We start from the raw sequence: 8,128 nt of genomic DNA on the forward strand, positions 1-8,128 counted from the left end.
ATCACAATGGCCACCCCACAGCAGTATTGTCAACATGACTCTACACAACCAAGACTATGGGGTGATTTCTTATTTGAGCTGTTTGATGTGTATCAACCATCATTTCCTAAGAGCCTACACTGTATCCAGTACAGTGTTGGATACAGATGACAAAATGACCTGGAACTAGCCTTCATAGGCTGTGCATAGGCAATGCCCCTGAACACTTTTATACAGGTTAGCTGTTTTTGTTTTTGTTTGTTTGTTTGTTTCTGGTATGGACTTACAGGGGAAAAGAAAGAGATCATCTTTGGTGGGGAAACTTCTCCATCTCTGAACAGAGATAAGCCACAGTCTGACCAGTTAGAGAAGAGAAAACCATGAGGAGAAGACTGACCAGCAGTAGATGCCCAACAGCTGGCGACTCCTGTAGGAAGACGGGATTTGCTCCTCCAACATTTAGTATCAACCTGAGGGAATTTGGAGAAACTTCAGAAGAGAAGACATAAAATATTTGGAAAGAATCTAAAATTATTTTAAATCCCAGATACATTCCAAAGGAGAGAAGCAGATATGTGTGTGTGTGTGAAGGGGAGAGGGTGGGCTTTAGTATGTTTTCTTAAGACTAAGAAACACTGTCCTAATTCCCAGCCTGCTTATTTCCTGTGAGTAGAAGGAAGCAAGGAGGAGTGAGCAGCAGGAGGACACAGCTCAAACCAATGCATGGTCAGTTGCTGCACAGATGTCTTCCCACCAGCTATGGCAGCACCAGCTGTGCTGGCAGGTGCCTGGAATCCAGCACTCAGGAGGCTGAATAGGAGAATGACAATCTCTATGCCAGCCTAGGCTATGTATTGAGACCCTGTGCCAAATAAAATTTTAAATTCTTATTTAATTTTCTTTCCTTCCTTATTCCTCAAACTTTCCTCCTATAGTTAAAGAAAATGAACTTTTAACTTCAAAGCTTTTATCTTTTAAAGTAGTCTGAAGGGCATACACTCCTCCATTATTGGTGGGACTGTAAGCTGGTACAACCACTCTGGAAATCAGTCTGGCCATTCTTCAGAAAATTGAACATAGCATTACCTGAGTACCAGCTTTACCACTCCTGGGCATATACCCAAAAGATGCTCCAACATATAACAAGGACATATGCTCAACTATGTTCATAGCAGCCTTATTTATTTATTTATTTATTTATTTATTTATTTATTTTGTTTTTTTGAGACACGGTTTCTCTGTATAGCCTTGGCTGTCCTGGAACTCACTCTGTAGACCAGGCTTGCCTTAAACTCAAGAAATCTGCCTGCCTCACCCTTCCAAGTGCTGGGATTAAAGGTGTGTGCCATAACTGCCCAGCAACAGCCTTATTTATAATAGCCAGAAGCTAGAAAGAACCCAGATGTCCTCAACAGAGGGATGGATACAGAAAATGTGGTACATTTACACAATGGAGTATACTCAGTTATTAAAAACAATGAATTCATGAAATTCTTAGGCAAATGGATGGAACTAGAAAATATCATCCTGAGTGAGGTAACCCAATCACAAAAGAACATACATGGTATGCACTCACTGATTAGTGGATATTAGCTCAAAAGATCACAATACCTAAGATACAACTCACAGACCATATGAAGCTCAAGAAGAAGGAAGACCAAAGTGTGGGTATTTCGGTCCTTCTTAGAAATAGTAACAACCCTGCCTGCTCCTCCCGGCTGGAGCAGACACAGAGTAGGTCTGCTCCCGTCCTGTGGAGAAACTGAATCCTGAGTCATCCAGGAGCCACTGCACTCAGAGCAGCTGGTAAGAACTCCATCTCACTCCCTAAACCCCAGAGATAGATCGGGGAGCCAGGGACATCCAGGGCACAGCAGCTACCCAAACCCCGCCCCTCCGGAATTCCACTTCCCTTCTGCCCCTGCCTGCTCCTCCGAGCTGGAGCAGACACAGAGTCAGTCTGCTCCTGTCCTGTGGAGAAACTGAATCCTGAGTCATCCAGGAGCCACTGTACTCAGAGCAGCTGGTAAGAACTCCATCTCACTCCCTAAACCCCAGAGATAGATCGGGGAGCCAGGGACATCCAGGGCACAGCAGCTACCCAAACCCCGCCCCTCCGGAATTCCACTTCCCTTCTGCCCCTGCCTGGTCCTCCGGGCTGGAGCAGACACAGAGTCGGTCTGCTCCTGTCCTGTGGAGAAACTGAATCCTGAGTCATCCAGGAGCCACTGCACTCAGAGCAGGTGACACAGAGTCGGTCTGCTCCTGTCCTGTTGAGAAACTGAATCCCGAGTCATCCAGGAGCCACTGCACTCAGAGCAGCTGGAGCCACTGCACTCAGAGCAGCTGAAACTGAATCCTGAGTCATCGAGGACCCACTGCACTCAGAGCAGAAGGATTTCCAGATCCAAGAGGTGGCCTGAGTCCCAGGAGTTATTCCACCCAGGAGATTAGGAGCATAAGACCACAGAGACCTCTGGACTCTGAGGAGCTCTGCAATAAGCAAGATAACTGGAAATACAGACTCCAGTTTTACACAGTGAGGGCAGGTACCACTAGAGTTAACCAGATGGCGAAAGGCAAGCGCAAGAACATAAGCAACGGAAACCAAAGTTTCTTGGCATCATCAGTGCCCAATTCTCCCAATATAGCAAGCCCTGAACACCCCATCACACCTGAAAAGCAGGATTCAGAATTAAAATCACTTCTCATGATGATGATAGAGGATTATAAGAAGGAATTAAGTAACTCCCTTAAAGAAATACAGGAGAGTACAAGTAAACAGATAGAAGCCCTTAAAGAGGAATCACAGAAATCCCTTAAAGAAATGGAAGAAAACACAAAGAAGGAATTAAACAAAAACATTCAGGACCTGAAACTAGAAATAGAAACAATAAAGAAAGTTCAAAGGGAGACAACCATGGAGATAGAAAACCTAAGAAAGAGATCAGGAGTCACAGACGCAAGCATCACCAACCGAATACAAGAGATAGAAGAGAGAATCTCAAATGCAGAAGATACGGTGGAAAATATTGACACAGTTGTCAAAGAAAATGCAAAACGCAAAAAACTCCTAACTCAAAACATCCAGGAAATCCAGGACACAATGAGAAGACCAAACCTAAGGATAATAGGTATAGATGAGAATGAAGATTCCCAACTTAAAGGGCCAGTAAATATCTTCAACAAAATTATTGAGGAAAACTTCCCTAACCTAAAGAACAAGATGCCCATAAACATACAAGAAGCCTACAGAACACCAAATAGACTAGACCAGAAAAGAAATACCTCCCGTCACATAATAATCAAAACATCAGATGCACAAAACAAAGAAAAAATACTAAAAGCAGTAAGGGAAAAAGGTCAAGTAACATATAAAGGCAGACCTATAAGAATTACACCAGACTTCTCACCAGAGACTATAAAAGCCAGAAGAGCCTGGACTGACATCATACAGACACTAAGAGAACACAATTGCCAGCCCAGATTACTATACCCAGCAAAACTCTCAATCACTATAGATGGTGAAACCAAGATATTCCATGACAAAACCAAATTTGCACAATATCTTCCCACAAACCCAGCACTTCAAAGGATAATTGATGGAAAATGCCAACACAAGGAGGGAAACTACAACCTAGGAAAAGCAAGTAAGTAATCTTCCAACAACCCCCAAAAAAGATACAAACATAACTTTACCTCTAATAAAAAAAATAACAGGAAGCAACAATCATTTTTCCTTAATATCTCTTAACATCAATGGTCTCAATTCCCCAATAAAAAGACGCAGACTATCAGACTGGATACACAAACAAGACCCAGAATTTTGCTGCATACAAGAAACGCACCTCAGTGACAAAGACAGACACTACCTCAGAATAAAAGGGTGGAAAACAATTTTTCAAGCCAATGGTCCCAAGAAACAAGCTGGAGTAGCCATTCTAATATCAAATAAAATCGACTTTCATCCAAAATTAATCAAAAAAGATAAGGAAGGACACTTCATACTCATCAAAGGAAAAATCTACCAAGGTGAACTCTCAATTCTGAACATCTATGCTCCAAATGCAAGGGCACCTACATACATAAAAGAAACTTTACTAAAGCTCAAAACACACATTACACCTCACACAATAATAGTGGGGGATTTCAACACCCCATTGTCAGCAATGGACAGATCATGGAAACAGAAACTAAACAGAGACACTTTGAAATTAACAGAAGTTATGAACCAAATGGACTTAACAGACATCTATAGAACATTTCATCCTAAAACAAAAGAATATACCTTTTTCTCAGCACCTCATGGTACCTTCTCCAAAATAGACCATATAATTGGTCACAAAACAAGCCTCTACAGATACAAAAAGATTGAAATAATCCCTTGCATCTTATCAGATCACCACGGACTAAGACTGGTCTTTAATAATGACAAAAACAATGGAAAACCCACGTACACATGGAAACTGAACAACTCTCTACTCAATGATGACTTGGTCAAGGAAGAAATAAAGAAAGAAATAAAAGACTTTTTAGAATTCAATGAAAATGAGGACACATCATACCAAAACTTGTGGGACTCCATGAAGGCAGTGCTAAGAGGAAAGCTCATAGCTCTAAGTGCCTACAAAAAGAAACTGGAAAGAGCACACACTAACAAGTTGACTGCACAACTAAAAGCTCTAGAACAAAAAGAAGCAAATACACCCAGGAGGAGTAGAAGGCAGGAAATAATCAAACTCAGGGCTGAAATCAACCAAATAGAAACAGAAAGAACAATACAAAATATCAATAAAACCAGGAGTTGGTTCTTTGAGAAAATCAACAAGATAGATAAACCCTTAGCCAGATTAACCAGAGGGCACAGAGACAGTATCCAAATTAATAAAATCAGAACTGAAAAGGGAGACATAACAACAGAAACTGAAGAAATTCAAAAAATCATCAGATCCTACTACAAAGGCCTATACTCAACAAAACTGGAAAACCTGGATGAAATGGACAATTTCCTAGACAGATACCAGGTACCGAAGTTAAACCAGGAGCAGATAAACCATCTAAATAGTCCCATAACCCCTCAGGAAATAGCAGCAGTCATCAAAAGCCTCCCCACTAAAAAAAGCCCAGGACCAGATGGTTTTAGTGCTGAATTCTATCAGACCTTCAAGGAAGACCTAATACCAATTCTCTTCAAACTATTCCACAAAATAGAGACAGAAGGAACACTACCCAATTCGTTCTATGAAGCTACAATTACACTCATTCCCAAACCCCACAAGGACCCAACAAAGAAAGAGAACTTCAGACCAATCTCCCTTATGAACATCGATGCAAAAATACTCAATAAAATTCTAGCAAACCGAATCCAAGACCACATCAAAACAATCATCCATCATGATCAAGTAGGTTTTATCCCAGGAATGCAGGGATGGTTCAATATTCGGAAATCCATCAATGTAATCCACTATATAAACAAACTTAAAGAAAAAAACCATATGATTATCTCACTAGATGCTGAGAAAGCATTTGACAAAATTCAACATCCCTTCATGATAAAAGTCTTGGAAAGATCAGGAATTCAAGGCCCCTACCTAAACATAGTAAAAGCAATTTACAGCAAACCAGTAGCCAACATCAAGCTAAATGGAGAGAAACTTGAAGCAATCCCACTAAGATCAGGGACTAGACAAGGTTGCCCACTCTCCCCCTACCTATTCAATATAGTACTGGAAGTCTTAGCCAGAGCAATTAGACAGCAAAAAGAAGTCAAAGGGATACAAATAGGAAAGGAAGAAGTCAAAATATCGCTATTTGCAGATGATATGATAGTATACTTAAGTGACCCCCAAACTTCCACCAGAGAACTCCTAAACCTGATAAACAACTTCAGCAAAGTGGCTGGTTATAAAATCAACTCAAACAAATCAGTAGCCTTCCTCTACATGAAAGATAAACAGACTGAAAAAGAAATTAGGGAAATGACACCCTTCACAATAGTTGCAAATAATATAAAATACCTTGGTGTGAATCTAACCAAGCAAGTGAAAGACCTGTATGACAAGAACTTCAAGTCTCTGAAGAAAGAAATTGAAGAAGATCTCAGAAGATGGAAAGATCTCCCATGCTCATGGATTGGCAGGATTAATATAATAAAATGGCCATCTTGCCAAAAGCAATCTACAGATTCAATGCAATCCCCATTAAAATCCCAACTCAATTCTTCACAGAGTTAGAAAAGGAAATTCTCAAATTCATATGGAATAACAAAAAACCCAGGATAGCGAAAACTATTCTCAACAATAAAAGAACTTCTGGAGGAATTACCATCCCTGACCTCAAGCTGTACTACAGAGCAATAGTGATAAAAACTACCTGGTATTGGTACAGAGACAGGCAGGAAGATCAATGGAATAGAATTGAAGACCCAGAAATGAACCCACACTCCTATGGTCACTTGATCTTTGACAAAGGAGCTAAAACTGTCCAGTGGAAAAAGGACAGCATTTTCAACAAATGGTGCTGGTTCAACTGGAAGACAACATGTAGAAGAATGAAAATTGATCCATTCTTATCTCCTTGTACAAAGCTCAAGTCTATGTGGATAAAGGACCTCCACATAAAACCAGATACACTGAAACTAATAGAAGAGAAGGTGGGGAAAAGCCTCGAATACTTGGGCACAGGGGAAAAGTTCCTGAACAGAACTCCAATGGCATATGCTCTAAGATCGAGAATTGACAAATGGGACTTCATAAAATTGCAAAGTTTCTGTAAGGCAAAGGACACTGTCAATAGGACAAAACGACAACCAACAAATTGGGAAAAGATCTTTACCAATCCTTCATCTGATAGAGGGCTAATATCCAATATATACAAAGAACTCAAGAAATTAGACTCCAGACAACCAAATTACCCTATTAAAAAATGGGGTATAGAGCTTAACAAAGAATTTTCAACGGAAGAAACTCGAATGGCCGAGAAGCATCTAAAGAAATGTTCAGCATCCTTAGTCGTCAGGGAAATGCAAATCAAAACAACCCTGAGATTCCATCTCACACCAGTCAGAATGGCTAAGATTAAAAACTCAGGTGATAGTAGATGCTGGCGAGGGTGTGGAGAAAGAGGAACACTCCTCCATTGTTGGTGGGACTGCAAGATGGTGCAACCACTTTGGAAATCAGTGTGGCGGTTCCTCAGAAAATTGGACATAGCATTACCCGAGGATCCAGCTATACCACTCCTAGGCATATACCCAGAAGATGCTCGAACATATAACAAGGACATATGCTCAACTATGTTCATAGCAGCCTTATTTATAATAGCCAGGAGCTGGAAAGAACCCAGATGTCCTTCAACTGAGGAATGGATTCAAAAAATGTGGTATATTTACACAATGGAGTATTACTCAGCTATTAAAAACAATGAATTCGAGAGGTTCCTAGGTAAATGGATGGAACTAGAAATTATCATCCTGAGTGAGGTAAGCCAATCACAAAAGAAGACACATGGTATTCACTCACTGATTATTGGATATTAGCCTAGAACCTTGAAATGCCCAAGATGCAACTCACAGGCCACATGAAGCCCATAAAGAAGGAAGACCAAGTGAGGGTGATTCGGTCCTTCTTAGAAGGAGCAACAAAATACTCAAGGGAGCAAATATGGAGACAAAGTGAGGGACAGAAACTGAAGGAGGGGCCGTCTCAAGACCACCCCACCTGAGTATCTATCCCATGTGCAATCACCAAAGGTAGATGCTGATGTGGAAGACAGGAAGTGCATGCTGATAAGAGCCTGATATGGATATCTCCTCAGAGGCCTTCAAGAGTCAGACATATTCAGAGGCAGATGCTCACAACTAGCCATTGAACTGATCATGGGGTTCTCAATGGAGGAGTTAGAGTGAAGACTGAAGGAGCTGAAAGGATTTGCGGCACCATGAGGAGAGCAACAATACCAACCAACCACAGCTCCCAGGGTCTAAACCACCAGCCTGGGAGCACTTAGGGGGGGATCCAGGGCTTCAGCTGAATATGTAAAAGTGGAGGGCCCTGCTGGGCATAGGTGGAAGAAGAGAACCTTGACCTCATGAAGGCTGGATGCCCCAGGGGGTGGGAATTTTGAGGGTGGGGAGGTGGGAGTGGGGGGG

This window comes from Grammomys surdaster, unplaced genomic scaffold (genome assembly GCF_004785775.1).
Source record: "Grammomys surdaster isolate TR1022 unplaced genomic scaffold, NIH_TR_1.0 129, whole genome shotgun sequence".
In the NCBI taxonomy this organism is placed as follows: Eukaryota; Metazoa; Chordata; class Mammalia; order Rodentia; family Muridae; genus Grammomys; species Grammomys surdaster.